The sequence below is a fragment of the Carettochelys insculpta genome, chromosome 5 (genome assembly GCF_033958435.1).
Source record: "Carettochelys insculpta isolate YL-2023 chromosome 5, ASM3395843v1, whole genome shotgun sequence".
Lineage (NCBI taxonomy): Eukaryota > Metazoa > Chordata > Testudines > Carettochelyidae > Carettochelys > Carettochelys insculpta.
In genome coordinates, this window is record NC_134141.1 from 35935729 (window position 1) to 35961875 (window position 26147).

The following is a 26147-nucleotide window of genomic DNA, read 5'->3' on the forward strand; positions in this document are numbered from 1 at the left end:
CATACAGCATATGGCCATCTTCCTCAACTGTAACCTCTTTAGTCTCCACTTTTACTCTCCTCTGCAGTCACTGATACAGAGGTTCCTCACCTGCTCTCCCTTCTGTTTCTCTTCTACTTGAAAAGGAAAAAGATGACATTTAGAAGAAACCAGATCAACAAGGGAAAAATAATTTTCCCCCCATGCTACAAAATCCATGGACTATTGTATAGTTTATGATAAGTAAATAAGTTAGTTATCTTGCATCTAATGCATAATTTAGTGCCATGCTTGCTCTCACTGAAACAAATTATGCACACTGTGCACTCCTTATAGAAATTGGTTAGCAAAACCATTAATTTCTTAAAGATTGTATTTTAATTTTGTAAAGATGTTTCTCTTTACAGTTTGTGACTAGAACCATATGGCAATCTGGAATGGAAACGTGCTAGACAGGAAGGATGGTCTAACAGTATACCGGCCAAGGGCTTAGAAGACCTGTGTTCAATTCCCTCTTCCACGAGGCTTCTTGTGTGGCCTTGGGCAAGTGAGTGCCTCTGTACTTCATAATGACTCATTCTGAGATGAAGAACTTATGCTTTTCTTCGTCATTTGACTAGTTTGTGTGAGAATAGGTATGAATCGGCTGAAGCCGGGGAATGAAGACAGTTTGACTACTTCCCTTCACTGTAATAATGGAATTTTCTACAATCAAGGTAAAGCTCTTTTGTGCAGGAGACACGGCTTTCTTGGGCCCACTCAGACTGTGATATTAACTCCCACAGGAGCTCAGGACCACTGCAGATCTCACCACATTCTATCCTAGTGCAAGATGAGTATTTTTGACCTTGTCTTCATTAACAAATGTACACCAATAAGTATATATTTACAAAAACATTCAAACCAGAGTGCTAAGCTGTGTATGTCCTCTCCCCATTGTGAAATGAAGAGAGTAAACTTGTGACACTTGTTAGTCATGTTGTTTAAAGCAGTACTAAAAGGCACTCAGATGCCACTGTGAGGAACATGGGATAAGAACCTATGCAGAGTCAAATATGTAAGTGACAGAAGACAAAGGAAAAAGACAGGAATCGAGAAAGATGGAACTTAATGAACTGCAGCTAAAGCTACTTTGCAAATTAAATGAAAACCAGTTTAAGTAGAACAAATTAATATATTACAACCTGTAAAAGAGATGGGTGTGAATGGAAAACAGACTGTTATCCTAACTTTCATTTCTCTTGTCCTGTTTCTTACAACCATGCCATAATATATTTATTCATATTATCCGATTATTAACCCTCTGAATACAGCTCACCCATTCATGTTTTGTCTCCATATTTGGAGAGCATATTAGCAGCACAGTCCATTAGGATTTTCTCAAATGGTTTTTCCAGTTCCTGTATGTTATTCCTCCTTTTTTCTTCTCTGCCTCTTCTCCTCTGCTCCCATCTCCCCAATATCTTCCTTCCAATCTTTATAAAACAATAAGAAGTCCTGTGGCACCTTATAGACCAACAGATATTTTGGAGCATAAGCTTTTGTGGGCTTCATCAGATGCATAACTGGGGGCGTTTCAAAGGAGGGTATAAAGAGGGAGTATCAGTCAGGGGGAGGGCCAGAGCTGACAAGGTCTATTCAGTCAGGGTGGATGTGGCCCATTCTCAGCAGTTAAAGTGGAGCTGTGAACATCAAGAAAGGAGAAATCAAGTCAGCTCAGTCACCTCTGCCACCTGACTCCTCCTCCAGCTCCCGTACAATGCGACAGGGCTAGAGAGAAGCAGCAGGGTGTACATGCACTGAAGCCACATGCAACTCTTGAAGCAGTAAAAGGCTCAGAGCCACAGAAGTCTGTGTGCCACTCTGCGCATATGTCCCTTCCCAGTGCTTGGAGGGAGAAGTGTGTGGCAGTGGCAATGCTGGTGGGAGCCGCAGCGGTGGCTTTGGCGAATCGCTGGAATTGGATTATAGCAGGGTGTGGCTCTGGAGGCGGGAGGATTGGGTTAAAGCAAGGGGATGGGGGGGTGCCTGGCTCTGGGGGAGCGGGGATTGGGTTAAAGTGGAGGGCTGGGGCTGCCTGGCTTTGGAGAACATGAGGCAGGATTGGGGATTTTTCATGTCTGAAAATTGTTGGTACTGCAGGTAATTACAATTTTTTTTAAAAAAGGGGTTCTTTATTAAAAAAGATTGAGAAACACTGGAGTAGAACTCAGTTTAATTGGTTTAACAGCCAGCAGGAGGGATCCAGCTGCTAAACTAATTAAATTGAATTCTATTTTTTCAGCATGGCAGAGTGCTGGGAGCTGCCCCTACCGTGGTGTTTGCAGGGGGAGTAAGAGGTCTGGGAGGAGCTGCACCACTGTGGTGAAGAGGAGAGTGCCCAGCGAAGGAGTAGCAGGGGGGCAGCATGCAGACATCCTGGGTAAGTTAATCCTGGGTTTAGGGGGGTGGTTTGGGGCTGCAAGGGGGTTAAGTCTGGAGGGTTGGGCAGGGGGTGGTTTAGCCCAGGTACGGGAAGGGGTGGTTTGGGGCTGTTTTATGCTCAGCCCCTAGAAAATGTAAATAAATGCTGTGTGGCCCACGACAAAAAAAGGTTGGACACCTCTGCACTAGATGAATCAGCAGATACAAAGAACTAAACACAGAGAAAACATGGGAGAGTTTTAGTCTATAATTCACAGAAATATTCTAGCAGAGGATGTGAATCAATAATACAAGACAGCATGGAGGCAACCCCAACACAATTACCAAACAATGCCCAGAATGCCAGATGTAGAACAAAGCCAGACCTGTGAGGCCTAGGACCTACAGCCCAGAGAACCATAGATATGGCAGACTAGATCACCCAGTCCATTCTTCTACCTTGAGCCAGGGCCTAGACCATCCCTTAGAAGTGTTTGTGTAATTACTTATTTAAACTGCCAATGAAAAGGATTCCATAACCACCCTTGGAAGCCTAGTCCAGAGCTCACCTATCTTTACAGTTAGAAATTATTTTCCTAATAGATGAGTTGACTTAATGTCTTACACTCCCTTGCACTGCCCCATAAGGACAAAATTAGGAAAATCTCTATGTTCATATAGTAACTATTATTAGGATTTTTTGCATAATTTCTCTCATGCTTGTTCTGATAAAGAATCTTCTTTTATTTAACAAATGTGAGTGTGTTTATTGGAAGCCTATCATAGGCACAGGTTTGTAGGGCAAAGAGGCAAAGAGACATGGAAAATCAGGCTGTATTATCCAAGATTCTTCTAAATCCAGCCCTCTCTGAGAAGGGCCCACTAAGGCCTGATCTATGCTAGGAGGAAAAATTGGTTTTAAGATATGAAAGCCAGCTACAAGAATGGCATAGCTAGAGGTGACTTATCAATAAACCAATTTTTGCCACCGTCCACACCTTGGGAGGTGGATGGGAGAAACTCTCCCCTCGACTTCCCATCTCACTCTTTGTGACTGCCAGGAGTACTTGGGTCAATGGTGGTGCCATGACAGGTTGATTTAGTGTGTCCCCACTAGGTGTGCTGAATAGATGGGGGGGAGATTGACTGCCAGCATGTTGATCTTCTCATAAGGGAAGCCCATACCTTTGAACTCTCAGACTGAGTCATCCGGATTTCACCAGATGGTTATGTTCAGGCCATCTCCGGTTTCTCCTGAGGCTGGGGAGCTGGGACCAGGGAATGAGGACCAGGGAGCCATCCCAAGGGTTGGGAGCAGGGCCCCAGCCAGGACAACCCCCACAGGTATGGAGCCCTGGGCAATCCCACCCTGCATTGCAGGTCCCCCCACCTCTCTTCCACCCTGACCCTTTACGCCATCCTCATCCAAACCAGTTGGGGATTACGTAGGGCAAGCAGGTGATGGTAGCACCAGAGGGTCTCCTCCCCTTGGCCGCCCCCACACCTCACCAAGTGGTGGCCTGAGCAGCGGCCTGCTCTACTTCACTACGCCACACCCTCCCAGCCCACTAAGCCACACTTTTCCCACAGGTGGCTGGGCATGGAGGCTGCTTCCTACTGCCACAGAGAAGCAGGGGTTAGTGCGCTGGCAGGGTGTGGCACAGCAGAGTGCTGCTTGCACCATTTGCATGATAACTGGGAGGGGGGAAGAGGGAAATGACCCTCTGCTTCTGCTGCCTGTCACCACTGCCCTGCCCTGACCCAGGTAATCCTCCTTTCTTATCTATAGGACAGCTGCGGCAGCTGCTGCAGGGCCATACCTCATCCTATGGACAGGACAGCTCTGGGCCCTCTCCATCATTAACCGTGCAGCTCTTAGGCACAAGAGTAATCCAAAATGAAATATCAGAGAATTACTAGGATCTTCTCTGTTCCCTCTGTGCCCCCCTGCCCCACCCCACAGGCCCTTCAGGAAACCTCTTTCCTGACCAATGACATCCTGTGCTTTAAATGGGGCCATGTAAGATGCCCTCCAGACTCATGTTTTCCTCCGTTTCTGCCTCCATTCTACTTCTGGCACACCTAAGCACTCCCTGTTTCTGATATATAGTGCTAAAGGAGATCAGAATAGGAGAGGGAACTTGATATTTCTGGGAGTTGCATGTCAGTATGGGCATTGACATTATGTGCATTGACATTTCTGTGCTGTCTTGTGTTCCTAGACAGGGAATTCAGAAGAGAATGAAGACAAGGGGAATAAAAGTATCTGAAAGAAGACAATGAGCTTGAATAGGCCCATAGTCAAATAAGCGTATCTATACGTGCACTTGTAAGTGCTGGGCTGCAGAAATCCCTCGTGTGTCTACTTACGCACCCTAAGATGAAGAGCCAAGAAGAGAGATGGAACTGACAAGACCATTTGGTATCCTCTGAATGTTGGCTATGGGAAGGGAAGATGATGTCTTTTCTCCTGGTGAGAAGGAACAGCAGAGAAAGAGGGGTAGACAGGATTTCTCTTCCTCCCCCTCTGAAGGGGAAGGGCAATCCACAGGGGACAGCTCCCTAGAGAGGAAAGGAAGTAGACTGGGGACTCACAACTGGAACAGTTCTGCCAAGTGACTCTACTGCAGGTCCAGCCCAAGCGTTTTTGGGGCCCAAGGTAGCACACTGACAGTGGGAGTGTGGGGCCCTGGAGGCACAGGGCGCCTTGCCCAGATGCTGGGCCTGCTCTACTGCTCCAGTTTCATGAGCCTGTATTTCTGATGTAGAAAATTAACAACAGATGAAGCAGTGCCACCTGTGCGAGACTGGTCAATTCATGTCCAAAAGATGTGCTATACTTAATATTCAGGTATAAAGAGTATGCGGTCAATGTGTCAGCTTATTTATAGCCTGCATCCCAAGTTTCTTCTTAGCTTGACAGAGGCTTCCTTTGCTGACTCTCTATCTACATGAGAAACACTAACCACATTCTCTGCTAACATGACAAACTTTACCCTAATGGAGAATATAAATTGAACTTGGATATCAAGTTTTTGGAGTGCACACAGTAGCAATGTGGACAATGATGACCAGTAATGACTAAGCTATGATACTAAAACACAAGCCCCTCTCTGTGAATTGAATTAATTGATTTATTAGGTGCAAAATAGCCAGGTGAGTTAGACTAATTAGGAATCAGCTTGCTAATTGCCAGCACTGGGGGATAAAAAATATGAGCAGTGAGATGAGAGACGTGATGTGTGCGTAACAACTCACAAGCTGCTGGACAGTTCAGGCTAGAAAAATAGGAATAGAATTTCTGTTGTTATGGAGGCAGATCATCGTCTGTGCTGGAATGGAAGAGCTTTGGAAGAGAAAACACTGGTCTGGTGTCCGGAGAACTTCCTTGTTCTTTTCTTTATTGCTCTTGGGGATTTGTTTGAAGAAGCTTTCCTTCGGATTTTTAGTATCTCAGTTTATGCTTCATTCCATAGCACTGAACCAACACGCATGTTAGTTAGCTGTAGTGCTTTGCAATTTTGAGTCAAAAGAGGACTAATATAAGGGGATGATAAACACACACTTAAACCCCCTAGTAAAGATTTAAAAAAAAATTACTAGATGCAACAGATGTATTTCCATGACACCTAAGAATTAAAATTAGCTTATATCAGTATAAATATTCTTATTCAGTGTGTAACATACAGCCTTGTGTTTATATATAAGAACCTGAAAGTGCAGCATCTGTGAAACTGAATGGTTAGTTGTTAGACTCTCTAAGCTGAACTCTCTGCAAATAGTGAACGAACAGGAAAGATTGGAGGTGATGACTGGGGAAGTACACTTAGACTTGTAAAATCTTGATTTAGATTTCCACTTTTAATAATCTGAGGTGACAGTAATAAAATTAAGCTTTTAAAAATCTGCTATTTTAGGTTGTTTAGGAAAAAGAAAACCTTGTAAGCAAACTAATGAAGCAAGATATGCTTTCTAACTTTGCTTTTATTATTTAGTTTACACTGGTACACATTGTGCTTTTTAACATAGTCCTTGCAACATTCTTGTCTAAGCTTAGATAAGAAAAGGTTTTAGAAAGGCTATCTTGTGTTTTATATTGCAGCTGTCAAGTTCTCTACTTTCATTTTACCTCTTCAAAAACTACAACAGAGTACACTGGTTCATTTATTTTTTTCTCCATCAGTAGATGAACTGGCAATATTTCCTCCATTAAAACAGGATACTTGTTCATTTCAGCATGCCTGTAGTAACAGTTTACCTCCTCCACAGCCTCCCAGAATACTGCTATATTACCATTAGATTGCTCCAGTTTCCACCACTCACTCCAAATTTGTTGACAGTGACTCTCAGAGAAGTATTATCTTCTCTATTATTTGCCCCCTATGGCTTGACAGTGGGGGCAGGAGAAAGGGATGATTCTATGGGAATTTAAGGTAACTGTGTAAGCTTATTCTGTGCACAGGCCTGTATCTTCCAGCCACAGTTTAGTGTCAAGCCTGGAATGGGTTAAGCTATTAATGGTATAATAATAAGCCTTTACAACACCCAGCCACCCAAGTACATCTCAAAGATGGCCCAGGATATAACTTTGCTTTCACCACCTTCCTGCTTAGTTTTTCACTGTTTTTAATGTTAGTTCACTGAGTTTATATCTGACCTTACCTTAACGGTGTCATTGGCTTAATTCTACCTGGTTCAATATTCACATTGGGAAGAATTGTGCCTCCAGTAAATTCAAAGGAAGTTTTCACTCACTGACTTTCTTCTGATGCTTTTCACTTTAGTGTGAGAAAATGTTCTTTCTACACCATATGCTTCTTCTGATCAGTCATAACAGTCCATTAAAATCCAATAAATAATAAACATCTTAAGCAGACATTATTCTCCCTCCCTGTGTTTTTTAGATACAGAGAATAGTTTGCTTCTCTCTTCTTTAGTCTTATTAGATTCATAAGCTGATCTTGATACTGTTGATCATGGAATTCTAGCTGTGTTCATCTGCCTGAGCACCTTGAGTCTCCTTTTAGTAAAGCACTATGAGATATTCGGAGGATAGACATTATGTTTTAAAAAGGTTTATTAAATCTGATGTATTATATATCTTTTACCTTTATGCATCCCCAAGAATGTTACTTCTGCTTCTAGTCCTTTGCACTTTGCCTTGCTTGGTTAGATTCCTCCTTCAGGATATTTCCTCTCTATGCCTCATCTTGTTCAACGTTCTGTAATGAAAGTCAAGTTTTCTCTGAAATACAGGCTGACACATCCTTGCCATTCAGTTCTAGTACTGACGTACGCATCACAAAAATTTTATAACTGCATGGGTTTTTACTTCTCATTTGCTTGGTACCATAAAGCATTTAGTCTTACTGTTTGTGTGTTTTAATGATAAACTGCACTGTTCAGCCTCTTGTAAAAAAACATAGGGATTGTTTATCAGATATTCTTCAAATTTTTTTTAGACTTATAAAATTCTTCTTTTGATTAAGGGTGCTGGTAAATGATTTGATCTTTTCTGTTCTATCTTAGAAATACTCAAGGTACAGCCTGTGCAGTGACGCTTACACTGAAATGATGGTGCATGCTTAGATTACTGTGTGAGTACAGTGTTTTATTATACAGTTTAAGATATGTGCTGACATAAACTCCAGCATCTGCAACATGCTAAAATCAGCAGCTTTACTCATGCTTAACTCTCATGCCCCGTTACTTAGACAGGTGACTCATTCAGTTCCATTGCATTTGGCTTGCAAGAACACACTTTTGCCTTTCAAATACACCAACATGAAACATCTGCCTTCTAGGCCTGTTGTGTTACTACGTGCCTGCTGGTCACCTCCTGGGGTATTCTGACTTACAGTCTGACAACTTCTCACATTTATTTGAAGTTCTTCACATATACGACTCTCAGTTGCTGTTCTGAAAGATTGAACTGAGCACCCTCCGTTGAGGGACAACTCTTACTGTCTATTTCTGATTTTAGATCAGAGCTCATGCCTCACTGTTCCCTTTGGTTTAAACTGATTGACTGAGCAATGCCATTAATATTTGTGAAGTTGCCTTAGTGAGGCCATCTGAAAGGTGCTATATAAGCACAATGTGTACTGCATGTACAAGTAAATTGTGTCTGAGTAATCTCTCTGTGGGGATGAATACATTGCTTTTAATTGTTGATTTTAATGGATTAGAATAAAATATTGTTCACTTTTATTTCCTCTCCATCCCCTAGTGACCCTTCTTTCTATCAGTGTGACAGCTTCCTCTTTAGATTTTTAATTCTTTCTACCAGGATCCCCAGTATTACCAATGGTTGTGGCAGTTTATCACTCAGGCTATGTCTAGATTACAGGGATTTGTTGACAGAGGTTTTTGTTGAAAGATATCTTTAGACAAAACTTGTCAACAGGTCGCAGCCAAGCAGATTATAAAAGCAATCTGCTCTGTTGACAGTGTGGGGCTGGACTGCCCTGATGCTCTATCGACAAAACTGCCTGGTGTCCCAGAAGCCCTGTTTGTTGACATAGAAGCCCCCAGAACATCCAGACTGGCTTTCCATCGATAGATCTTTATTGACAGAGGCGTTATACCTCATGGGGAGCAGGGTGCAGCTGTCAACAAAAGTGCTACATTCTGTTGACTTTCTGTTGACAGAACACGTTGGGAATCTGGACGCTCTGTGGGTTGACAAAACCCTCTGGTGAAGACATAGCCTCAGACTTTATCCAGCCAGAGGTGCTCAGCCTATAGAGGGGATTACAAACAAGATTAATTTTAAAAACAAACAAACACTAAAATTTTCATTGCAGATGATTTCTGCATTTTCTGGAATAATCAAAAGGCTGAAATTCACAAAACTTCAGCAAGCCACCTAAAAACCTGCATACTGCTCAAATATTATCTTAAAAGGCCAAAGTGGTACATAAAACCTTTTGTGGTCCTCAGCTGCATTGGACTGAATAATAAGAATAAGAATAAAAACAGCACAATTATTTGGATAACTTTCCCATTCATTAGTGATAACCATCACTAACATTCATTATCATTCATTCTTGATCATTGTCTTCGGTTGACCTCCTCTGGGGCACCTGGCACTGGCCACTGTCGGCAGACAGGATACTGGGCTGGGTGGCCCTTTGGTCTGACCCAGTATGGCCGTTCTTATAGATTTCCTCAGCCAATGGGAATGTCATATGATGAGGCAACTGGGTCTGTGGATATGAGGAAAGCAGTGGACATAATATAACTTGACTTTAAAAAAGCTTTTGATATAGTCTCCCACAGTATCCTGGCTAGCAAGTTAAAGTAGTAAGGCTTTATTTATGGAATAGTTTATTTCAAAATAAGGCACTTGTGCAGACATACCCTAAATGGCTTCTTCCTAACTGCCCACCATTGACTTTCCCACCCCATGCCTAATTCCAGTACACATGCAAGCATTAAACAATGTCCTCCAGCTTCACATTTAATCTTCTCCATGAGCCCCATCAACACCCTCTTATCCCCATATAAGATACGTGTAAAAGAGGAGCTGTGAGGTTGAAGTTAATTAAGTAAAATATTAAAAAAAGTTTTATATATATTTACAAAATGTGGCAGTGACATCAAGATGTGATCATAGTAAGTCAAAGCAACCACATTATGTTATTATGGAATCTTATTCCTTTTTCCCCTGCCTCTCTCAACCTCGTTTGTCCTCAAATCAATGCATCAGTTCCAATATAGAATAGAGTGTGAGGTCCTTGAGGCAAAAATCATGTTTTAGTTTGTTTTGGATAGCCCCAGCACACATTAAGCTCAGTATAAAAACAAAGCATCTCGGAGGCAAGATGTTGTTGTTTATAATGCACACCTAGAATGCTGAACTTTAACAAAAGCATTTCAGAAAGAGAGACATAAAACAGAAACATAAAACAAGCTATTGAAAGTGAAGTTAGTCGAGCCTAAAAGACCTCTACTTCCTGACATGATCTGGAGTACTTCTCTTCCAGAAATGACTTGATAAAATAAATTCTAAATCAGATTTTCACAATTCATTGTTTTAGCTCCAATTAATGTCTTTGGAAGTAATGTTTGCTCTTCCATGGGAGCACAGGATACTGCTCAAATTTATGTGTTCTCATCACCTCAAATGAAAAATAATATTTTTAATATAGCAATGTTCTGAGGATTTTTTTCTTAATTCTGTTGTCTTCTTGGTTTCTAATCACATATAGATCACAATATCATAATAGTTAGAGAGATCTCTTTTCTAACTGATTATGTATTGTCCCTCTGCCTGTACAGAAAGAACTAGCCTTCCCCAATAAGTCATAAGAATAAAAAATAAAACAAAACACACCCCACCCCATTCTTCCTGTCTTACAGAAAAAGTGTAAAGATGCAGGAACTCAGTGACATTCAATGGAATTCAGTTGTAAGAAAGGAAAATCCCTGTAGGAGAGGAATTTTAAAGCTACAGCTGTATAGTGGTCACCAAACACTCATTTCCTATCGTGAAAATGTTGGTTTTGTTAGTGAATGCTAAAAGTGTAATGTTGGTTATTGAAGACTTTAGTCAGAGAGTGAAACGTCTATACTCCAAGTAAACTTATTCCCCTTTGTTCCTGGCTGATAACCATTTAAGCAATTTTTTTTTTTTTTTTTTTTTTAATATTTTCCGAGCTGTTTGCCTTTTCCAATGTAACCAGATCCATATAAAGTGGAACACCAACACTTTCCACTCTTTTCCTCTTCCTTCGCTGGCAGCATAATCCCAGGGTCTCTTTTTGCTCTCAGCTTTCTGTAGTTATGTCCAAAAATTGACAAACCTCTAATTAAAGCTTCCCCTTTGGAAATCTGAGTAAACAGAATGCTCATAAAAGATATGCCGCTAGCATCTTTCGGCTTCCCACAGTTATGCACTAAAACTTCTTGCACAGCTCAGTCAGTAAGTGCAGCCCGATCCTTATTTGTAAAAATTGGTGCAATTTCATGATAGAACTACTTAATTTTTGCTTATAGTGTGGCAATATGTATGTGCCTCACTCACAGGAAAGCCACGCTTGAATCCCAGAGACAGTCCTTTGCCCAAATACCTTACAACCTCATGAACTCTGTGATGGTCATGTTATGAAAATTATTTTGGACATCATTTATGAAATAAGTCAGAACTGAAGATCATATATTTAGAAACAAAAGACAAGGCATTAATATGCTGCTAGCTTGTCCCCAAATCTCGAATTAAGGCTATTTAACAGCTGCTACCAAACTAAAAATGAATGAAAGGAAAGAGTCATGTTAGGCAGCATCCTGCAATAGATGGGGTTCTGAGAATCCAACCAACCATCAAGTTATTTTAAAATGTTTATAAAGTGAGCTTTCTTTTTAATGGGTTTATATCAAGGGCAGAATTGTGAACTGTGAAGAGTCCTACACAAACTTAAATGTGGGTGTGTTATTGAAAATATTAAATCAAGGGTATTCAAACAGCTTACAGTGACATAAATGATCAGTGGTTTTAACAAATGTTTAACAATAATGTGTTTACAATTATATCTCATGAACTTCTACAACAGCATCTACTTATGTGCATGTAAATATATCTCAATGCATATGAAATTACAAAAACGTACATAGTATAAAATGTATTAACCCCATATAAATTATGACTGTACCTTTAATGTGAAGTGACCACTTTTCATTTGATTAGTCCAAACTGGATTCCATTTGCCAATGAATTGTATGCAGTGTAAAAAGACTTTTTACTACCTACTATCAGTAGGGCCTGAGAGGGCAAAGGACTTGATTGCAACAGAAAGGAAGGTTAGCCCCATAGTTAGGGTAGTAGCCAGGAACTTGGAATGTCCACATTCTATACACAGCTCTGCCAAAGATTTCCTGTGTGACCTTGAGCAAGTCACCTAATCCAGAGGACCCCTCAAGCTAGGGTTAGGCTTCTAGGAGGTTCACCTTCCAGAGATAAGATGAGGGCTCCTGGAGGTTTGCCAGCTTGGTAAGGGTTAAGGTTCTGGAAGGTACACCTCCTCAATTGAAGATTAGGGTTTTTGAAAGCCGGGCACACAAACAATGGTTAGATTTTTGAGAAGAAAGCTTTCTCAAGATAGGGTTAAGATTCTGGGAGGTAGGCCCACCCAGACTACAATTAACATTCTTGCATGCCCATCTCCTGGCGCTCGCTTAGGTTTCTGTAAATTCTCCTCCCCCTGCCCCGCATGCTAAGGTTACACTTCTAGAAAGTTCCTCCCTCAAGCAGGGTTAGGGTTGGCCCTCCCATCTAAGCTTAAGGTTCTGGACATCGGTCCCACGCTGGTCTACAGTTAGAGTTATAGGGGGAAGGTCTTGCCATGTCTGAGTTAGCGGTTTTGAAAGGAATCCACCCCCATCAAGGGCTACATTTAATATTCTAGGATACGGTTGGGGAAGTTTTTCTGGGTTTGGGGTCACAGACACACAGAAAAAGTCTATTGGGGACCGCATAAAAAAATCCCACAAAACGCTCACTGATGTGGCTCCTGACTGAGACACCTAACTCCCTTCACACTCCAGTATCATGGGCAGGAGGGTGGAGAAGGAGGGAAACTGAGATTCAGGCTTTCCATGAGGCCAGGTTAATTCTTCTGGGGGTCTGGAATGGACTCAAACTGCAGGGTCAGGATTCAATGTGTGGGAGGGAACTGCTGGGGAGCAGGGGTGGGGTCTGGGTGGGAAGTAAGGTGCAGAGGTGGATTGGAGACAGCAGTGGGGCAGGATTAGGAGGAGGCTGGATGTGAGGGGTCTGGTCAGGAGGGAGGGTGGGTGGAAGAACAGGCTGAAAGTGGGGGCCTGGGTGGGATAGGGTGCAGGAGCAGGGTGGGGGTCTAGGTGGGAGGGGGTACAGGTGCAAGGAGAGGGGTTCTGGGCAGGAGAAAAGGGTGGGAATGGGCTGTGGGTGGGGGTGGGGGTGCTTACCTCCACGTACTGCTGCCACTCTCTCTCTCAGCTGGGAAAGCAGCAGAGGAAGGAGAGAGCCTCTCCAGGGAGCTCTTTCTCCTGCTACTGCTAGGCACCTCCCTGGCTCTGATTGGCTGGAATTCTGACCAATCAGAGAAGCTGGGAAGCTTCTCTGCAGGCAGTACCTGCCATTTCCCCAGATGGGAAGCAGGAAGAAGAGCAGTGGCAGCAATGCCTAGAGTCTGGAGCTACTTCCTGTCCATCCCCCTTCCCCCCTCCCGGCAGAGTCCATGTGCCAGATCCACTCTGGCTTGCCTGATCCAGTCCACAATGATCAAGTCTCCCCACCTCCCACCCATCGTGGCCCAGATGCTGTAGAGAGGAGCCCCAAGCCTAAGGGTTCAGACTGTGGGTCCAGTGTTCCCAACACTTGTCTAAGAAGTAGGCCCAGCAGAACTAAGTGTAGAGTTATGAGAGGAAAATCTGTCAGTTGTAGAGTTAGGCTCTGGGAGAGTATGCGTCATTGGACTTCTGTTATTATTATAGGATGTAAGCTCATCTGAGCTAGGCTTATGGTTTTTGTAGGTAAGATACCAGGCAAGAGTTTGGTTCTGGAAGGAAGGCCTTTCTGAACGAGGTTAGGGTTCTGGGATGACCCACTATAAGCATAGGGTTCTAGAACATATGTCTTTGCTATAATGCAATTAAGATTATACAAGTTTGGTCACTTAGGGCAAGGAACAGGGTTCTAGGATGCTGGACACCCAACTTGTATTCGTGTTCTGGAAAATACACCTTCTCAGGCTTGGAGTTCCAGAAGGCAGGTTTCCAGAGTTAAGGTTAGATTCACCAAGGTTCAAATTTCCAGGCTAATTTAAAATTCTAAGGTTTACATATGCCAAGAGTAAGACTTGGGTTGTCATGGTTTGATCCCGCAGAGCTGTACTTAAGGCTATAGAAGTTTAGTCCCACTGAGATTGGTTAAGGTTCAGGGACATAGGCCTCCTCCAGGAAAAGGTTAGGTTTTAAGTTGGAAAGACCACTTTAGGCAGGGTTACTGACACATAAGGAACACCTCTCCATACCTCCCTGTGGGCTAGGGTAGGGTTCCAGGAGAGGGGTTAAGGTTCTAGAAGGTAGGCCTTCCTGAGACAGGGTTAGCATTCTAGGTGTTAGGCTAGGTTAGGGATCTAGGAAACTGGACCTTCCGAGTTAGGGTTAGGGTTCTGGGGATTACGTCTCCCCAAGCTATGGTGAGGATTATATCAAGAAGGGCTCCCTGGTTTAGGGTTATGATTCTGGTAGGTCACTGTCTCCATGCTAGGATTACAATTCTGGGATTTAGTTCCTCCCAGGCTAGGATTAGGGGTCTGGGAGGCAGGCCTTCCTGAAATATCTTTCGGGTCTAGGATTTAGCTTCCACAAACTTTAGTTAAGGTTGTAGGAGACTGTTCTTTCCAGGCGAGAATTAGGATTATAGAAAGTAGTCCGCCCTTGCCGCCACCCCTTGCCCAGTCTAGGGCTGTTTGTAAAGACTCTCCTCATCATGCTCCCAAGCTAGGCTAAAGGTTCTGTAGGCCACCTTTTGTATTTCACATGCTATCGGTGAGCAAGAGACACATGCAGCAATGTGGGCTAAAATATTTTCCCTTGTATCTGAACTTACCACTTTCCTGAGTCTTCACTACCATACTTCACATGTAATTAAACATTTATTTCAAGAAATAATACATATGCAAACAAATAGAAAGTGTCAGAAACTGACACACAAATGAAGACACATGCCTTCATACCTACCTTCCATTTGACAGGGTGACAGACTAAAGAGTATTTTGAATTGAAATTACATATAAAACTTCAAAGTGGAATGACCAAAGTCACTCTAATCAATTTAAGGTCCTTTAGGAAATGGTACATGAGTTCTCAGAGGTTGTACTTTGACAAGTCAGTCATGCACAAGAGGAACAGTTACAACAAATTAATGTTGTCTTGATTTGGTTGTACAGCTCACCTTACAAACAGTTCACTTCAACTGCAGAACATTAGTCAGTGTAGACTATGCATCACCACATGGTGAAAATGGAGAGAGCAAACTATCAACAGCTAAGCTCTTTGATATCCTAATAATTGTCTGTTCCCCACCTGTTCTTATGACTTAGTTAAGAAAACATCTTTCCCATAATAATAAAATATTAGAGGAGCTTACATAGGCAAGACTAGATCTCTAAGAAGAAATGTTGCAGTTTCAGGGGGTATTCCATTCACTTAGCCATAGCTAAGTGGAAAATATGGGACACCAGCCTCCAGGGGTGGGGATGGGGTTGCTTTCCCATATGAGGGCTCTTTGGCAATGTGGTCTACTGCTCCAGGGTGAGGCACCAGGAATGGGAGCTCTGCAGCCTCCCATGGGAAGGCACCAGGAAGTGGTGTTCCAAAGCTTCCCTGCAGAAGGGGCCAGGGAACGAAGCAGGAGCTGCCTCCCTGAGGCATGGGAAGCTGGGGAATTAGGCAGTGGCTGTGGAGGGGCTCCCTGACAGTATGGAACCAGGGAATGAGGCAGCCACCCTGTTGTGGAATTCGCTGGCAGCAGGGCAGCTGCCCCACAGAGGAGCTGCCCTGCAGCTGTTGCTATCGCAAGGTGCAGAACTCCAGGGAACAGGGCAGCTGCCCAGTGGAGTAGCTCCCTAGCAGGAGAGGCTGCCACTCCAAGACACAGAGTGCCAGAGAACAGAAGCCCCCCAAAACATGGGCAATCTTAAAAAGTCAGGATATCTATGAGAGCTTCAATAAAGCATTGTCCTGGGAAAAACAGGAGGGATGGTCACCTTAGCCATGAGGGAAAACAAAATTAATAGCTTGAGGAAAAGGACTATTAACCCACAAACGCCAACAATTCACTTTTTTCCAATAAAAATCAGGCTCTAATAGTTCAATCCTGAGCACAAGCCAGCTTCCTCACCAACATACCTACAGAAAGTTAGGAGGAGTAACAAGGAGTCTTTTGAGGAAAGGAAACACAGAAGGAATAATAAGTCCCTGGATTTTCTGTTTATTTATTATGGCACAAAGGGTGAAGCTACTGAGAACTTTTTTTCTTCCTGCACAAGTATAAGCCTTATTGATAATAATACATATACATGTTCCTGCTCCTACCAAAACAGACTCTTACTAGGTTTCCATGAGATTAGTAACACATTTTTACTACTTCTGTTACTCTGTTTGTTTAGGAAAGCAATAACCCACTCCCAAAGAACATTTTTAGAATTTACCAACCTCTTTTCCTTTTCAGGAAACACCACACAACCAATCACTAAAATTCCCTAAAAACAGCAAAGGTCTTTCCTCCACATGATCCAACAGCCACTTGGTGAAACAGCAGGACACCCCTAGTTATGAAATGCTTTCACCTGTGATGAAGCTGCAATGTCAGCACAAGCCCTTGGGACTACTGACGAAGTTGTTGGGGTGAGTGTATGGTTGTATAGAAAAATCAAAGTGTAACTACTTGAATTTGTTTGCTAAAATGCTATTAGTGTACTGCACAGCAACAAGAGACTGCTTCCAGGATCAGGGTTCTGTTTTGCTAGCTGTGGTACCAAAATGTAGGAAAACAGAGTGCCTGCCTAAAGGAACCTATGTGAAATTAAAATATAGATTGCAAACAATGACAATTGAACCTGTAGGCAAATCGGGCTGTTTACTCTTGCCTATGTAAATGCCACTAATATTTTATTTAATAAGATGAGAAATATGTTTTCTAAACTAAGTCTGCTACCAGCTACAAGAAAAGGTCTTACTAAACTCAAAAGTGCAAAACAACACAGCTCTATAGAGGAGATGAATTAATTTTAATTGGCAAGGATGCAAACTGGGCTATCAATTGTACTAGTACTTCATAAGGCTACATCCTGTTCCATCTGAGGGTGAAAACAAGATTTTCCTGTGTTAAATAACTCTCATGATAACTCTTCAGGGGGACAGTATTATCATCCCCATTTTAAACCTTGGGCTCCTGAGATACCAACAGATTACCACTATATCTAATGGCAATGAGTGTAGCAAAGCTGGGATTGTAATGCCACTCCACTGAATGGGAGTTAACCAGGAGGCCATGCTAACTCTCTTAATGCAGTCTCTTTCTTCTTCTCAGAGACTTCTAGGGCAAAAATGACAATTGGTCACATGGGCTTTGGTTTAGCCCATGAAAATACATTTAAATTATAGGATTAAACAGTATATTAAACACATAACTAAAAAGTATATCCTCCTACTGGTAATAAAGATGATTATTGCTAATTATGTTTAATCATTGACAATAAAATTAGTGATGTATTGAATTCAGAGTATGCAATGTCCCTACACCAAAAATGAAACAATCTGTAAGGAACAGCAGTGTATAATATCATATTTTTAGGCTGCATCTACCCTAGCATCTTCTTTCAAAATATTTTTTGAAAGGAGGGGCTCTTTTGAAAGATCCCACAAAGTGTCTACACACAAACCACATTCTTTTGAAAGTACTTACAAAAGAATATGGTTCTCCTTTTGACATAGTTCTTCCTTTCCTCTTTCAGGAAAAGCACCCCCTTTCAAAGTCTTCTTTTGAAAGAAAATGTGTGTAGATGCTCCGCAGGTCCCTTTTTTTTTTTGAAAAGAGAAATCCGCATGGGGCCTGATTTTTTTTTTTTTTCAATCCCTGACTCGTTCTTTCAAAAGAGCAGGGGCTGTATGGCTGCTCTCTTTTGAAAGAAGATCACTCTTTTGATCTGCTTTTTGGTGTGTAGATGCGCTGTTTTGAAAGATAGATATAGCCTTAGGCAGTGTCTGCACTTGCCTTCCTCTTTTGAAAGAGGCATGCAAATGAGGGAAATTGAAAATGCAAATGAGGTGCAGATTTACATATCTGGCACCTCATTTGCATATTCTTATTTCAGAATAGCTTCTTTGGAAAGAAGAAAACCAGTGTAGACACTGCTCTTTCGAAAGTAAACCCCCATCTTCAGAAGAATCTTTCTTCACTTTTTTTTTTTTTAATGGGAGGAAGGATTCTTTTGAAGATGGGGTTTACTTTTGAAAGAGCAGTGTCTACACTGGTTTTCTTTCCAAGGAAGCTATTTTGAAATAAGAATATGCAAATGAGGTGTCAGATATGTAAATCTGACACCTCATTTGCATTTTCAATTCTCCTCATTTCCATGCCTCTTTCAAAAGAGGAAGGCAAGTGTAGACACAGCTTTAGTGTTTTCGCTAGGGCTGGTAGCAACATCTACTATTAAGGTCACCTGACATTTACTTTATGACCCTGTTTTCATTTGTTTATAACATTGCCAATCCTTTTCCATGCTGGTTGCCTTAGACTGAACTTCTTTTTTGAGAATTTCAGACAGAAAAGTTCAGCTGATTCTGAGACAAAAGCATAGAATTTAGCCTATGTTAAAATTTTCTAACAAACTATTGAACGTGTGCATGCATCAAATTTTAAAACACTTTGGAAAAACTTGACCTCATTTGGGCAAATTTTCAAAAGATAAAACTGGGAGACCCTCCTTCCCTGCCAAAATAAGTTTGCATGAGAATTTAAATTCTGGCAAGGTTATGAACAATTGAAAACCAAGTCCTAGAGGGGGAAATGTTGGACAACCTGGAGTATAGGATATGCTACCAGCTCTGACTGCAAAAGAGCTTGAAGCTCACATGACACCCATTTGCCTGGTGAGGATCACCTCATAACTAGTTCTGTTCTTTGGGCTCACAGGCCGTTACTACATATACCACGCTAATAAACAGCCTGAAATGTGCTAATGAGGCACTGCTGCAAATTCCCTGCACCTCATTAGCATAAGGTCACATGATTTGGAGTCCAGAAGACGTTCTTCCGGACTCCAAAATGCTGTTTAGAGGAGTGGCCCCTGGAGGGGTCTTCCAGAATGAAGTACTTCTTCTGGAGGCCCCTTCTTCCAAAACTTTTCAGGAAGAAGGGGCCTCCAGAAGAAGGACTTCCTTCTGGAAGACACCCCCGCCCCCCCCAGGGGCCATGCTTCTAAACGGCATTTTGGAATCCAGAAGAATGTCTTCTGGACTCCAAATCACATGACCTTATGCTAATGAGGTGCAGGGAATTTGCATCCATGTCTTATTAGCATTTGGGGCCATTTATTAGCATGCCACAGAGATGAATGTCTTTCTTAAATATTAATGTTGGAGTAGGTTGAAGATAATTGCCACCTTGTGGTCCTGAGATACCAGAGTGCCACATATATATATCGACCCTCCATGTTACTCTTAGTTTTTTCTGAAGAACAGAGCTAGGAGATGGTTGTTGAGCCAAGTGAGCATCAGACTTCAGCAGAGAAGCAGAAAGTAGCACTTAATGCTTCTTTTAGTTATCGGAGCAGCAGAATTCTGGACATCCTTTGGCTGAGGAATTTACTTCTTGTAAGGAGAAGATAGGCTCTCTGCTCTGCTTAATGATGGAAAAGCCTCATACATAAAGCAGGAGTGTGTGCTGATGGGTAACTGGCTTGTTCTGTCTGGGACTGAGTTTCAGGAATTGAATCACGTCCAGTTCAGAGTTATCAAGAAGGACTATTTCTGATAACGGTGCTCTACCTAATGTCTAGTGCCTAATGTCTTCCCAGCTATCAAACTCTCTTCTCTCTCTCTCCACCTCTTATCTGCACGCACAAGCCCACTTGACAGCCATGGCACTGAAGTTATATTATTAAGTTCTGCTAAATTATTGCCTCACACAAAATTAATAGTGAAGCATTCAAATAGAGAAGCATTTTTATTGCACTAAATTATTAAAATGAATAACACTCAATACTTTATCATTTTAATAGTGACTTCAATAAATATATCAGGTTTTGAATGTTTTCCAATAATCTTCTGCTGCTGTAGAATCAAATGCTGGTTTGCTGTACAACCAGGGGAGAGGAGCAATGTGAGCTCTCACTGTGAACCATGGCTCCAAACTGCCTCAACATACTAAATTACCCATTTATTTGATCTTTGATTAACTGAAAATCCTGGTTATTCCAAAAGATAGACTCAGTCCCCTGCCACAATCTGCATCACATAATGCTCCCTTCTTTATCCAAACAGCTTTATTTTTTAGGGTTTCATCTGAGACTGAAAGCTTTTAGGCTACAATCTTGTTGTTTTTTTCCCTATGCGTATGGCCTCATAACGAACTGTTGTCTATTTGCTGAGTAGTCTGGAGTGTACGTTACAATTTTCGGCAATTTTTTTTTCGTTGATCAAATTTTGTTCTTTTGGGGTTTTTTTGTTCTTCTTCAAAACAAAATCTCTCTAGGAACTTGCTACGTTTCTCGCCTTTCCTAACTAATCGTTGTCACTCTGCGCTGCAGGGTGCAATGGCATATTATCAATGACAATCTGACAGCAGTTCCAAACTGGAAAAAGTTTTGGTCAGTACATTAAGTACAGGCCAAGGCAAATATGGCAGAAAGGCCCTTTGAGTATAGAGAACGTGCATGCTGTATGTGCTCAAACTATTATGAGAGAAAAAAAAAAAAAGGAGTCCAGTAGCACTTTTAAAGACTAACAAAATAATTTATTAGGTGATGAGCTTTCATGGAGCAGACCCACTGACAAATCAGATACATAGGACAGAAGTGAGGGTGGAAGGATGGTGAGGAGGGGAGAGAATTACTGACTGTAAGGCTACGTCTACACGTGTATGCTACATCGAAATAGCTTATTTCGATGTAGCGACATCGAAATAGGCTATTTCGATGAATAACGTCTGCACGTCCTCCAGGGCTGGTGCCGTTGACGTTGGGCAGCACCACATCGAAGTAGGTGCTGTGGTTGTGGCGGGGGGGTGGGGGGGCGTCTAAACACCAAAGTAGCACACATCGAAATAAGGGTGCCAGGAACAGCTGCAGACAGGGTCACAGGGCAGACTAGCACTTCCGGGGCAACACCTAGCCGCTCCCTTAAAGGGCCCCTCCCAGACACACTCAGCCTGCACAGCACGCGGTTTGCAGAGCCATAGGCGCACACGCCTCGGCGACGCAGTTGTGGACCCCCAGCAGCAGCAGCCAGAGGTCCACCCAGCCGCCCCTGCAGGAGCAGTGCTCGCTCTGCTCAGTGCCATGCAGGAGGCAGCTGATCACATTCTAGCCACAGAAGAGGAGCTGCCCCCGGGGAGGAGGAAGCAACCCCAGACCCTGCAGCCCACCCCCCCCGCCCCGGCCGCACACGCCGCCGGCTGTGGAGCTACCCCACGCGCACCGACTGGTGGGAGCGGCTGGTGCTCGGTGAGTGGGACGATGACCGCTGGCTCCAGAACTTTCGTATGAGCCGGCAGACATTTCTGGAGCTCTGCCAGTGGCTCACCCCCGCACTGAGGCACCAGGACACCGCCATGCAGCGTGCCCCCAGCGTGGAGAAACGGGTCGGCATTGCTGTCTGGAAGCTGGCCACTCCAGACAGCTACCGATCCGTGGGCCAGCAGTTTGGTGTCAGCAAGGCCACCGTCGGGGCTGTCCTCATGGAGGTAAGAGGACCTACAGGGAGGGGGAGGCAGCCCTGGGGGTGGAGGGGAGCCCTGGCAGGGGAGGGCCAGACACACCCTGCACACCCCTCACTGGTGCTCTCCCATGTCCTTCCCCTGCAGGTCGTCCGTGCCATCAACGCCCTGCTCCTCCACAGGCTCGTGCGGCTTGGGGACCCGGATGCCGCCATCGCGGGCTTTGCCACCCTGGGCTTCCTCAATTGCTTCGGGGCTCTGGATGGGACCCATATCCGCATCCGTGCGCCAGAGCACAGTGGAGGATGCTTCTTGAACAGGAAGGGCTACCATTCAGTGGTCCTCCAGGCCTTGGTGGACAGCCGGGGCCGCTTCCTGGACATATATGTTGGCTGGCCTGGCAGCACCCACGACGCCCGGGTATTCCAGAATTCGGGCCTGTGCCGCTGGCTGGAGGCGGGGACCTACATCCCCCAGTGAGAGATCTCTGTGGGGGACACCACCATGCCCCTCTGCGTCATCGCAGATGTGGCATACCCGCTCCGGCCCTGGCTCATGCACCCTTACACGGGCCATCTGTCAGCCAGCCAGGAGCGCTTCAACATGTGCCTGAACCACGCGCGCCAGGTGGTTGAGCGCACATTTGGCCTCCTCAAAGGGCGCTGGAGGTGTCTCCTCACCCACCTTGATGCGGGCCCCACCAACATCCCCCAGATTGTGGGCACGTGCAGCACCCTCCACAACCTGGTGGAGAGCAAGGGGGAGGCATTCTTTCAGGGCTGGGCTGTGGAGGCTGGCAGGGCTGACGTGCAGCCACCCGCTGACCCCAGTCACCAGGTGGACCCCGAGGGGATCCGGGTCCGGGAGGCCCTGCGGGCCCACTTCGACCAGGCCGCAGGGTGAACGCTGGCAGGCCCCCCACTGCACCCCCCCATCCTCCACAACACTCCCTGCCCCTACGCCCACACCACAGAGCACCCAAGAGCACACCCCCCTCCACTTTTCTTGCAAATAAAAATAGACCTGTTGTTCATGAAACTACCAAACGTTGAACTCTTATTATTATTATTATTATTATTATCATCATATTATTTACAACAAATATAAATATTATATATATTATAATGATGATTAAGCAAAAAAAGGGGAAGACAAGGAAGGGGAGAACTATTTACATGGGGGGGGACAGGTATCATAAAATAACAGGGGTCTAATACAAACAATATACAAAACACAAGTAAAAGGGGATATGTACAAAGGGGAGGGGGGCCACGTCCTGGGCCCTGCACCCCCTAATGTCCAGCGCTGGGGGTGGGTGGCTGCAACCCGCGCCTTGGCCTCAGCCCTGGCCGGGGCTGGCTGGGGTCCGGGCGGACCAGGAGATATGGCCGGCGGGTGTCAGCAGTCCCCAGGCCCCCCTCGGCGGAAGGCCCCTCAGTGGTGGATGGCAGTGCGACGGTGGGTGGAGCAGCAGGTGGAGCGGCGGGTGGAGCAGACAGGGCGGACAGAGCGGCGGCCGGCGTGGCATGGGGGGCCAGATAGTCAGCTATGCGCTCGAAAGTGCGCATAAAGGCCCCCCCATGCCTCCTGGCGCCAGGCCAGCACCCACTCCTGCAGATGGAGCCACTGCCCCTCCACCCGCAGGTGCTGCTCCGAGACCTCCAGCTGCCGCCAGAGGATCGCCAGCAGCTGGGGGTCTGTCGTCGTCTGTGGGTGGTGCTGGGTCCGCCGTCGTCCCCGCCCTGGGGCTGGTTGGTGCTCCACCGAGGGGCTGGCCTGGAGTGATGGCCCCGGTGGGCTCTCCGGGACCACTGACACGTCGCCAGTGCTCTCCGGTCCCTCCAATGGTGCAGCTGCGGAACACAGGGGGGGAAGAAGAGTGGAGACAGCCGTTAGTGTGGCCCCTGAGTTGTGGCTCTTGTCCCCCCGACCCCTCTGCTGCTGGTTTCCCATCCCCGTCCCCGGGAGATGCTGCTGCTGCTGGGTGTCCCACCCCCTCCCCCCAGGGGACCCTAGGTTCCGCTCCCCCCATCCCCAGGGATGGGGCATGGCACTGTCGTGCTGGGGGGGCAGGGGCTGATGCACTCTTCTGAGGGACATGCCACTGCTGTCCTTGGGGCCATGGTCATCTGGGCATGTGGAGGGCCCTGGTCATGTCTGTTGCCCCCGCCCCTCAACCCCGGGGGTGTGCACCAGGGGGGTACATACCTGATGGTCCACTCCCACGATTGGGGGACACCCGGTGGGTGGACGCCTTTCTGGAGCTCTGGGATGGCAGCGCGATCCGGAGACCCCCATCGCTGGAGGAGGATCCCCCCTCCTCCTCCGGTGTCCCAGGGGTGGGCTCCTGGGGGGGCCCCTGGAGTGCAGGACTTGCCTCTGGGGCGGACTTCGCCTCCGGGGCCTGCTGGGGCTCATCGGCAGAGGTGTCAAGAGTGGCTGGAGGGGAGGAGGTGTGCCGGGGGCCCAGGATTTCCCTGAGCTCCCTGTAAAAGGGGCAAGTGACGGGGGCAGCCCCAGATCAGCTGGCCGCATCCCGGGCCCAGGTGTAACCCTGCCATAGCTCCTTAACCTTACTCCTGACATGGTCAGGAGTGCGGGCAGGGTGACCCCGGGCGGCCAGGCCCTCGGCCAGCCGAGCGAACGCATCTGCGTTCCGCCTCTTGCTCCCCATTACCTGGAGTACCTCCTCCTTGCTCCACAGCCCTAGTAGGTCCTGAAGCTCGGTCTCCGTCCAGGAGGGGCCCCACTGCCTCTTCCCGGGCTGGCTGCCAGCCTGGGAGCCCTGGCTCACCTTGGGGTGGGGGTGCCCTGGGGTCGCTTGGGGGGCTGGTGGGCGGCCATCGCAGCAGGGGGGTGTCTCTGGGCTGCTGTGAGACGTGCAGGCTGGCCGTGTGGCTGTGCTGCTGCCTGCATGCTCTTTCAGCTTCCTGCACAGGAAGGCAGGGGGCGGGGAGCTTTAAGGGGCCACTGCACGCGGCAACCGTCGAGCTCAGGGGCTGGAGAGAGCATCTCTCAACCCCTCAGCTGATGGCCGCCATGGCGGACCCCACTATTTTGATGTTGCGGGACGCGCATCGGCTACATGGGCCCTACTTCGACGTTCAACGTCGAAGTAGGGCACTATTCCCATCTCCTGATGGGGATAGCGACTTCGACGTCTCGCCGCCTTACGTCGATGTCAACTTCGAAATAGCGCCCGCCACATGTAGTCGTGGCAGGCGCTATTTCAAAGTTGGCGCGGCTACTTCAAAGTAGCCGGCATGTGTAGACGCGGTTTAAGTGTCCTGCCTGTGATCACTACAAATATCAAAGATGGGGAAACTGTCAGGTAATTGCTATCTCTACTAAGGCCACGTGTCAATGTATCAAATTTGAGCAAAAATTGCAGTTCACGTGTTTCCCTTTGTAATCTGCTGTTGAAGTCTCTGGCTACGTCTACACTAGCCCAAAACTTTGAAATGGCCATGTAAATGGCCATTTCGAAGTTTACTAATGAAGTGCTGAAGTACATATTCAGCGCCTCATTAGAATGCCGGCGGCTGTGGCACTTCAAAATGGACGCAGCTTGCCACCATGTGGCTCATCCAGACAGGGCTCCTTTTCGAACGGACCCCACCAACTTCGAAATCCCCTTATTCCGATCTGCACTGCACTTCTGTTGATAGTACCCTGTCAACAGTGAGTTATGCCTCAAATTTTTGAGGGATAACTGTCCAGGCAAAAGCAGAGTTCTGTCAAGACTGTCGACAGAAGGCTTTATGAGCGTAGATGCTCCCTGAGCTCTGTTGACAGAACTCTCCAATGTAGACATAGCCTGGCTGGGGGTCTGAGTGGTGGCAAGGTGGGCTGGTGCTGAAATTAGGATGTGTGACATTTATGGCTCCCCCATAGTGGTTGGCTTTGTGGGCATGAGCTTTCACAACTATGTCATGCACATTTCCCAGAGTCATGATCCTCCATAGCAGATTGTGCTATATTGCCCTGCTAACTTGCCACAGTACAGCTCCAATGGTAGACTTCTTCTCTACTCCAAACTGATTTGCAAGCCACTGGGAGCAGTCAGGAATCACCAGCAATTGCCACGTGATTCACAACTGAGAGGTCAACTCTCATTTTTGAGTCCTTGCAATTCAGGTCATGGGCCAGCTCAGCACAGGCTCCGGGAAGGTTGCTTTATGCATCCTAAAGTTCTGTAGCCACCACTCTTCATCCCACACCCGCATGATGATGCGATACAATGAATCATTGCTGGTTTTCCTACTTCGTACAGCTTCTCTGTGACAGCCAAATGCAATGTCAAGTTGTTGCTGACCATATCATGCAGATTGACATGGAA

The 26147-nt window shown here is 45.6% G+C and overlaps 1 long non-coding RNA gene across 2 annotated transcripts; it reads left to right on the forward strand.

The window, feature by feature from the left end:
• The first annotated feature begins 438 nt into the window (after window positions 1-438).
• On the forward strand, window positions 439-22834 carry LOC142013052 (uncharacterized). 2 transcript variants are annotated; one of them, XR_012645533.1, is made up of 6 exons: window positions 439-526; window positions 2264-2401; window positions 4605-5233; window positions 7912-7979; window positions 16601-16776; window positions 21956-22834. It is a non-coding gene; the product is annotated as an uncharacterized LOC142013052 (long non-coding RNA). The 2 variants fall into 2 exon arrangements; XR_012645532.1 differs by having other exon boundaries at window positions 4605-4855.
• The last annotated feature ends 3313 nt before the right edge of the window (window positions 22835-26147 follow it).